The sequence below is a fragment of the Bombyx mori genome, chromosome 12, assembly GCF_030269925.1.
Source record: "Bombyx mori chromosome 12, ASM3026992v2".
NCBI lineage: Eukaryota > Metazoa > Arthropoda > Insecta > Lepidoptera > Bombycidae > Bombyx > Bombyx mori.
This window is the reverse complement of record NC_085118.1, coordinates 1,235,058-1,244,983: the sequence shown is the minus strand read 5'-3', so window position 1 is coordinate 1,244,983 and position 9,926 is coordinate 1,235,058. Positions and strand designations below refer to the sequence as shown.

Below are 9,926 nucleotides of genomic sequence, written 5' to 3'. Positions count from 1 at the left end.
GTATTAAGATGTCGAGTGATTCAGATGTGGAAGAATTGTTACTTTTATATGCTCTATCACGGTCACAGAAAAAAGAGTATGGGTGCACGACATTAATAAGAAGAGAAATGATTTAGGAGAATATCATCGGTTGTAAGGCTTAAAGCCTTAAAGGCTTCGTCAAACAGAACGCGTCAAACAGAACAAAAATTCTGGATAATGCCCGAAAAATTGATAGAAATAGTTAGAAAATACCCATGCTTAAGTATACAATGCCACATCTGAATCAATCGACATCTTAATACTTTTAAATTTTCACACTGCTATCGAAAGGCACTATGATTTGGCAAATGCGTTGCGTCAAGGAGCGTTGGACTCATCTAGTCAATTTCTGTGACATGAAAAAAGCACGACGTTAAAACGCAGCGCTAAGTACGCGTTCTGTTTGACGAAGCCTTTAAAACCGTCTTTTTCTTTATCATAAACACATTGTTATTGAAAACAAATATATGTATTGGGCTGAATTCGAACGATTGTTGAACTTTTTCAAGTAATGTAGATGTTGTTTACGAATCGTAAGGAATCCGTGTGGAAAAGTAACAAAACATTTTCCAATCGATGGAAATTTTGTCGTTAAAAACAAGATAATTTGTGGAGATTGTAAACTAAAGTTTAGGTTTCATGTGTTCTATTATATTCGGTTTCTTCAACAGAACATAAAATAATCACAGAAGTTTAACTTGTTATTAAATATAATAATATAATATAATAACGTAACGCTAACGTTTAAAAAAAAAATACTAATAAAATTTTAAATAAATATATTAGAATAATAAAAATAAACGGGGACAAATCAAACATGGTCGTCTTGCCCCAAACTAGGATTCCATGTTCTATAGGAACCAAAGATACAAACTTATCTACATTTACATATAGACAACCAGACAAAGAGCAAACAAACTTGTTCATCGCTCGAATGTGACGAAGCCGGTCTGTCAAATAAATGTCTTCCAGTAACGCGGTTACATTCGAATTTTATTGTACAAAAATAAATTGCTTTATTCCTACAACCATCGAAGGCTTTATTACATTGATTCCTACGTCTGAACAATTAGCCCGCGCGAAAATCTCTTTACGAAACTAATCTATGTTGCACTGTAATGATCAAACATCATTGCTGAGAGGACCATGGACAATTCATACCCGGTAACCTAATATAAACATCAGCCCGCTAAATTTCTCGCCGGATCATCTCAGCGGGTCGCGATTCCGATCCGGTAGTAGATTCATTCGCGAAGCAGCTCTTGAGTTGTTAGGTCTCCTTTAGAGGCGCTCGGGTAGCTGTTAGCAAGTCCCACCTCTCTGGCTAAGCCCTTGCTCGCCTGGTAAAACTGGAAAGGCCTCCGGGCCACCAGTGATCTCTCAAACAGTGGTAGTGATGGGGTAAGACCTCTTGTGAGTCCGCACGGGTAGGTACCAACACCCCGCCTATTTCGGCTATGCAGCAGTAATGCGCTTCGGTTTGGAGGGTGGGGCAACCGTTGTAACTATACTGAGACCTTAGAACTTATATCTCAAGGTGGATGGCGCATTTACGTTGTAGATGTCTATGGGCCTCGGTAACCACTTAATACCAGGCGTGCCGTGAGCTCGTCCACGCATGTAATCAATAAATAAAAACACAAAAAAAACAATTCATTCTACAATGGCAATATACTTATGAAAATATGAAATGGTTCATGTTCCATGACTACTGGTTTTGGGGTAGACCTTAGTTTGACTAGCTGACTAATTTGGCCATCTTGTGTTAGACCACAAACGCCTCGTATGTCCTATGCTGATTAATTACCCTTGTTCGTCGCTTCAGAATAAAAACAGATTGAGAAAGGAAGCCCCGCAGGCGAGAGTCATACGTCCGGTTAATGTGGTCGACCTTGACTAATAACGATGCTATGTAGTAAAGAAGCAAGAGCGAAATATATGTAAAGTAAAACTTTTATCACATAAAAGCTTTGAAACTCTTTAGTTTTAAAAAAGATTTTTCTTAGATGGAATCACTCACCTGTCTGTCATTTAGTGGAGAGTTCGGTTTTGTATAATATTGTGTATTAATACTGTTAATTTTTTTAATATTAGTTTAAAAAGAGATTAAGGGTTTTGAATATTGTTTTCTTATTATATCACAGAAATCGCAATTAAATATTTGATTATTTATTCATTCTAAGGTATTCCATATCATTAGAGTATATATACCTACTAGATTAGGTTACTTAAAAATATACTAAGTTTTTCGTAGCGTCAGTCGCAGGGGAAATGTTAGAAAATATTCCAAAATTGACGAGAGACCAAAACCGCTGACCGCAAATGGCACTCGTATATGTATGAGCAACCGTAAGCGAGACCAAAAGAATTGTGTGTCCAATGTACACACCAGTATTTAACGTAAACTCGTTTTTCAACTACCTACCTTTTATGAAAACAAAACTTTTATGAACCATCGCGTCAAGTCTGGCATTGATATTATTTTGTACATATAAAGATACTTATAAGGATAGTTTATGACAGGAAATTCGTGTGGCATAATGAAAATAAAATTTTCATATTTAAGAAACAGTCGCTTAAGCTTAGCAACGCGTCGTCACGCCAGCAATTGGTTTTACTTGCGGCTATAGATGATAGAAGTTTCACATCAATAATAAGGTACGTCATCTTAACTATAGCTTTTGTTGCGTAGACAGGTCATGAAGTCCACGGCCCAGCTCGTCTTAAGTGGAGACTCGAACCCATAGTCATCATAACGCGAACGTCGCCTTCCACCTTCAAATACAAAATCGAATTCTCAGTTTTAATGTAAAAAAATCGCACTTATCGTTTACAAAAGAAAGTTTTGGTTCACTTTTGTATGACTAACTAATTTACCGAAATGTCAAGTGTGACCCGTACCAAGGCCGGGCGGTTATTTTTACAACTACAAGTGACCATTTAAATTGATACAATTACGTTCGGTGTGTTAAAATTTATGATCTTGTTTGACGGCGATCTTTTTTTCGAGCAGGAAGCCGTACCTCCTACGAGGTATCCGCGCTTAGGGGGCACGCGGGTATGTGGAACTTGACGGCACACGTTGAGAGCAGCCAGCTGGCTCAAAGATATTAGTATCCTACCGGACTAACCGACTTTCCTTGCACCCTTTCATCTGAAGCCCGATCTCCGCCCGGAATCAGAACTCAGTCAAAAGGGGGGTTTCGCGGTCAACACTACAACCAGACCTGTGGCGCCATCCCTAGGACGACCGACCGATGGGTCGTTGAGGTGATCGTCGACGATCAACAACGCCGGTCTCCGAAGTACCTAGCCGGTTACGCCGCCAGGGCGATGCAGTTAGTATTCCGGGATACCAGACGTCAGAACCAGCCTGCCGGGTCGTTTAGCCACGACAGCGAATTGAAAAAAGTCTGTACAACACTTGGTTTATAAAGTTATATTATACTAGCGACCTGCCCTCGCTTCGCTTCGGAAACTTTAAATTTTATTATTTATAGGCGAGTCCTGCCATGTTGCGCGCGGTACGACAATAACTTCGGGTGACGCCGCGGCGCGAAGCTAGTCTAAAAAAAGTAGCCTAAATTACTCCTTATATCATCAGCTACCTATTAGTGAAAGTTTCATCAAAATTAGTCCAGCCGTTCCAGAGATTAGCCGGAACAAATAGACAGACAGACAGACAAAAATTGCAAAAAATGTTATTTTGGTGTATGTACCGTATCTATATTCATATGCATGGAGTAAAAAGCGGTTATTTCAATATTACAAACAGACACCCAATTTTATTTATATGGATAGATTACTAGCAGACCCGGCCACACGTTGCTGTGGCTAAGGTTTTGGTCTCTAAATTACACGTGGCCGGCTATGCTAATACCAAAAATTAACAAAATAAGAACAATTGGATTTCACTGTATTGCGTTCACTACGAAATAAATTTAACTTATACTTTAGCCTCAGCAACACGTGGTGTTTATGCCATCAAATTGTAGCTTATGTGAAACGTTGGTATTTTTAACACAGCGCCATCTATGAGATATTAATGTCAGACAGTATTTAAGGCGCCATCTGTTTTAGACTTATGAAACTTACAATTAATAACAATAATCAACATAAGAAATCATTTTATTGTTAATTAATAAATATTGCGAACATTAACCGAAATAAAAACCATCCTATGGGCTAAGTTTTTTACTGGTGGTAGGACCTCTTGTGAGTCCGCACGGGTAGGTACCACCACCCCGCCTATTTCTGCTCTGAAGCAGTAATGCGTTTCAGTTTGAAGGGTTGGGTAGCCGTTGTAACTATACTTGAGATATAAGAACTTATACTCAAGATGGGTGGCGCATTTACGTTGTAGATGTCTATGGGCTCCAGTAACCACTTAATAGCAGGTAGGCTGTGAGCTCGTCTACCAATCTAAGCAATAAAAAAAAAATAGTAGGAACAAAAACATATACTATGTACTTAAAAAAAAAAGTTAAAATTGCTTCATATCAGTAGTTTAGGTGTTCGTCGAGGACAAAATATAACGTGACACGTAAGGTCTTAGTATACCTAGTCTTGCCATAAATACTGTGACAAAGGAAAAAGAAAATTCTATTGCAAATTCAAATGTAATATTTTGTTTATTTTTAATTGCAACAGTAGTTATGGCCAGACTAAGTACAACGGCTGCCCCGCCCTTCAAACCAAAACGCATTACTGCTTCACGCCAAAATTAGACAGGGTGGTGATACCTACCCGCGCGGACTCATAAGAGGCTCTACCACTAGTATTACGCAAATCATAATTTTGCGGGTTTGATTTTTATTACACGATGTTATTCCTTCACCGTGGCAGTCAATCGTAAATATTGGTTGAGTACGTATTTCATTAGAAAAATTGGTACCCGCCTGAGATTAGAACACCGGTGCATCGCTCAACACGAATGCACCAGACGTCTTATCCTTTAGCTTTGGCTGAGCCTTTCCTCGCCCATCTGCCCTGGTGAAACTGGAAAGGCCACCAGTAATCCCTCAATCACAAAAAAAGGTCTCCAGCAACCGCTTAACAACAGGCGGGCGTCTCGTCAATAAATCTAATAAAAAAATCATTACACAAATCAAATCATTTTTACGTATGAACTATTCTATACGTGCCTACATTCTTTTGTCTTTGTACCTAACAAACTTAGTTCTCCCTCAAAGTGCTCAGAGTCACGATTTCGTATAAAAAAACCTAGAATATACCTTAGGGTCGTTTCAATAAATCCCATTTTTCTATAAACATTTTTTTTTTATAAAAAAGCTACAATTAAAACCTCAAACGTTTTTGCCAAATAATTGCTCAGCCGAATTCGCATTTATGGCTCCGTGATTGAACGGGTAATCGCTTGAAGCTGTTCTGTTGAAGGCAGTTTAAGTACTAGGTGTTCTGAATGTTGACCTTTACCTGAGAATGTTGTAAACGTCGAGGTGGACAGGCTCGGGTGTTTTCTACAAGACACGAGCCGTCAGAACTGACATACCATGCGAACGTCATAACGAATGCGCGTTTCTCCTTGTTGCCGCCCTTATTTGAAACTAGCGACCCGCCCTCGCTTCGCTTCGGAAAGATTAAAACACACATGAAACCAAAAAAATAAAATAATTTTTTTTTTAAAAAAAAGTAGCCTATTTTCATCAGGGACAATGTCGGCTTCTAATGGAAAAAGAATTTTTCAAATCGGTCCAGTAGTTTCGGAGCCTATTCGAAACAAACAAACAAATCTTTCCTCTTTATAATATTAGTATAGACAAGAATTGAATATTGAAATATTTGAAGTCGTCGTGGCCTAAAGGCTAAGACGTCCGATGCAACGGTGTTCGAATCCCGCAGGCGGGTATCAATTTTTATAATAAAATGCGTACTGAGCAAATCTTCACGATTGACTTCCACGGTGGAGGAATAACATCGTGTAATAAAAATCAAACCCACAAAATTATAATTTGCGTAATTACTGGTGGGAGGAACTCTTGTGAGACGCACGGGTAGGTACCACCGCCCTGCCTATTTCTGCCGTGAAGCAGTAATGCGTTTCTGTTTGAAGGGTGCGGCAGCCGTTGTAACTATACTGAGACCTTAGAACTCATATCTCAAGGTGGGTGGCGGTATCTACGTTGTAGATGTATATGGGCAAAACGTTGAATTCTAAATATCTTAACAGTAACACAAAGAATCTTACTCGTACTCTGTGATACACTTATCACTGCAGCAATGTGCCAGTCAAAATATGTGCACATAGTAAAGCTAACCCTTAATCAGGCTACTTCATAGCGCCATGGAAAGTAAGGGGGATGTTAGTTCTGGATTCGATCATAACTATATAAATGAACACAATGAGCAACGCGATGGTTACAAGTGAGAAGAACACACTTGGCTTCAGAAATAGATAGGGTTGCGGTAAGAGAATGTGATTGAGATCATTTTAGATGACTTATTTTCAATGAATCATTGTATTATGCAACTTACACTCAGACACAACCCACTGAGTTTCTCATCGGTGGTAGATCCTCCGAAGCACTGCTCTTGCAAGCTCTAGTGATAGCAAATACACCAGGTTGAGCCCCGCGAGCTTACCTACTCACTCAGTAGCATAATCTTTCGAGCTTACTAGAAAAGGTAGGCAAAAAAAACCAACTGAATTTGAATTAAAAGAGATTAGACAAGTAATTCCGTAACATCGTGTAATCGAAGTATAATGTTAATCAAATTCATTGTTTTAAAATTACTATGTATAAAATATATAATTCGCAATTTGTTTTCCATGTTCGTACTTATGTTGAATCGTGATTGTTAATATTTACAACTAACTATCCTTCCGTTATGTATTTACCAATTTGTAATGAAGACGCTTTTGATGTGTGAATGTATACAATGTACATAGTCTCATGTTATTATTATTTCGATACGCTTGAAAAAATATTTAATACTAACGACCCGCCCCCATTTTGCTTCGGGAACATTTAATTTATTATTATTGTTGATTGAAGAAAAAAAGATGGCGGAATTTTTCCCTACTTATTTGACCCTTGTCGTTTTATTTTGAGTAATTCATACTATATCTCTATAAATTATAGCCTATATGTTGTTCTGATATGTCAGCTATATTATTGTAAAGTTTCACCAAAATTCATCCAACAAACATACATCCATACATTCTAACAAACTCTCGCGTTTATAATATCAAGTAGGATTCGTTAATATTTGTTGCTTATTATGCATATTCATTTTCATACCCATAATTCAGAACTTTCAAATATATTAAGTAGCATTTATATTTTTGTTTTATTAAACCTTTTTAATCAGGTACTACTTGCAATAAAAACTTATAGATTTAATTATTTTTTTTGAGATTAAATAGACATTTCACATCACTATTGTAATATATCAAAACGGCTATCATAGTGTGCCGATAGTGTAAACGCTATGAGACGTATTTCTTCAGATATGTATTTTTTTAATGGCTTAGATTGAAAGCCTTAGACTGGTAGGGGAGCTCACGACTTGGTTGTTCCCGAAGCTCATAGACATCAAGAACATAAATGGAGCCATACACCTTAAATTGATGAGTTCTAAGGTTTCAGCTTTTACAGTACAACGACTGCCCGACTGCTTCACGAGCAGAAATAGGCAGGGTGGTGGTACCTACCCGTGCGGACTCACATACCACTAGTAATTACGCTAATTATAATTTATGCTGGTTTCATTTTTATTACACAATATTATTCCTTCATCTTTTATTTCCCTACCTAAGCTGATGGTCTAGTGAGACCATATCAGCGTAACCTTAACTAGAAGGTAGCTCACGGGGCTCAAACCTGACGATGTTGCTAACACTTTTTACTGGTGGTAGGACCTCTTGTGAGTCCGCGCGGGTAGGTACCACCACCCTGCCTATTTCTGCCGTGAAGCAGTAATGCGTTTCGGTTTGAAAGGTGGGGCAGCCGTTGTAACTATACTGAGACCTTAGAACTTATATCGCCCGTCTAAGCAATAAAAAAAAACGCGAACAATAGCAAGAGCCGTGCTTGGCAGAATCTACCACCGGACCAGAAACGGGTCCTTCATCCTAAACATGAGTAAATTACGTATTTGATTAGAAAAATAGCGCCTGCCTGCGGATTGCGAACACCCACCCGGTCGTATGACGCTAAACGAGTGAGTTCAGACTGGACATATGTCTTCGAAGGCAATAAAAAAAATTATAGCGCACTTATAGAATTGAAGTAGGTGGCTTAACTAATAATTTTAAGAAAATTAGTTTTATACTTTGAACGGCTTATGTTATTCTACCAGTTTCAAATTTTTTTTTTCTTTTTTATTTTTATAAATTCAATTTTTTTTATTGCTCTTGTAAGCAGACGAGCTCGAGCATACAGCCCACATGATGGTGAGTGGTTACCGTCGCCCATGGACTTCAGCAATGCCAGGGGCAGAGAACTTTTGATTAAGCCCCTTCAATTCTAAAGATGTGAATTATATTCTACGGTTTTCGTGAGCGGTAGACATGATTGAAACTATATAATAGTTCATAGTATATCATTAAAAATAATGTAATATTACAGTATTTATCAAGATTTTTTTGTATCATAGAATATTAGGCGGTAGTAAGCACAACATTCAAATGTCGACTACATTCAACAACTACATATAATGCATTTGAAACATCGAAAATAATATAATGACAATAACAAACGCTAGATTAAAGTTTAAAAGCAATTTTAAAACCTTTTCTTGACCTTTTCAGGAGAGTGTTGCCATTACTGATCACCAAATAACATGAATACGTTTTTTGTTTTCTAAAACATCATTACGAAAGATCCTGTAGTACTAACAATGGAGATATTTTAACACATCGAGCATGCAAAATACAAAGTTTGACACATTAACAGGGACGCCATGTTTGTTTAAATTTTGCTTTATGCGAGGGAGGGATCACTGTCAAATCGGTTTATTTAAATAGTGTTTGTCTAATGATCGGAATTCAGAAAGAATTAATGACATTTCAAGACACCGATAAATTTTGTAGTCGTCGTGGCCTAACGGATAAGACGTCCGGTGCATTCGTGTTGAGCGATGCACCGGTGTTCGAATCCCGCAGGCGGGTACCAATTTTTCTAATGAAATACGTACTCAAAAAATGTTCCCGAATGACTTCCACGGTGAAGGAATAACATCGTGTAATAAAAATGAAACCCGCAAAATTATAATTTGCGTAATTACTGGTGGCAGGACCTCTTGTGAGTCCGCGCGGGATTTTACATTTTTTCTTTGTCGTGTAGAAACAAAACTGTTTCTAATTTTTTATCGATTACACTAAAGAAAATCGATATTTCTCTCGGATCGTTTGGTAGCTCTGGCTCTACATAGCGACTTCGGATCTCTTCATGTACCGTATGTTCCATGGTGAGACTCTGAGGAATTCAATGAGTAGATATCTACATCATCATCACCGCACCGCCCCTAGCCGGAGCAGAGTTCGCAGTGTATTTTCAGACACCGAATATACCACTTACCATATTTAAGCCAATAAGTGTTATGTCCAAAAAATAGTGGTAGGAATCAGATCCACTGAATGCCGTGTCGACACCGTCGTGGACTTGAAACAGGTGATCGGAGGTGACTGGTGGGAAATAATTGAAAATAACTAAATTTGCGGGTAATTATTACTTCACAATGCTGTTACTGCATTGCGGAAAACGCTTGTGAACAATTATTATGTACGTATTTAGAAATAAATGCGGAATTTGAACCCCGGCATAACTGCATTGTTCGATAAGATTACGGGCGTCTTATGCTTGTGGCCACGGACGCTTTTCATATGTTGTACACGAGCAAATTAGTACTTTCGAAATAATTAGTAAGCATTGTTTAATTAA

At 38.1% G+C, this 9,926-nt stretch overlaps 1 long non-coding RNA gene across 1 annotated transcript; it reads left to right on the top strand.

Annotated features, from left to right (window-relative positions):
- The first annotated feature begins 2,063 nt into the window (after positions 1–2,063).
- LOC134199895 (uncharacterized) lies at positions 2,064–4,206 on the top strand. The gene is made up of 3 exons (XR_009974563.1): positions 2,064–2,204; positions 2,588–2,679; positions 3,035–4,206. It is a non-coding gene; the product is annotated as an uncharacterized LOC134199895 (long non-coding RNA).
- Positions 4,207–9,926: the final 5,720 nt, after the last annotated feature.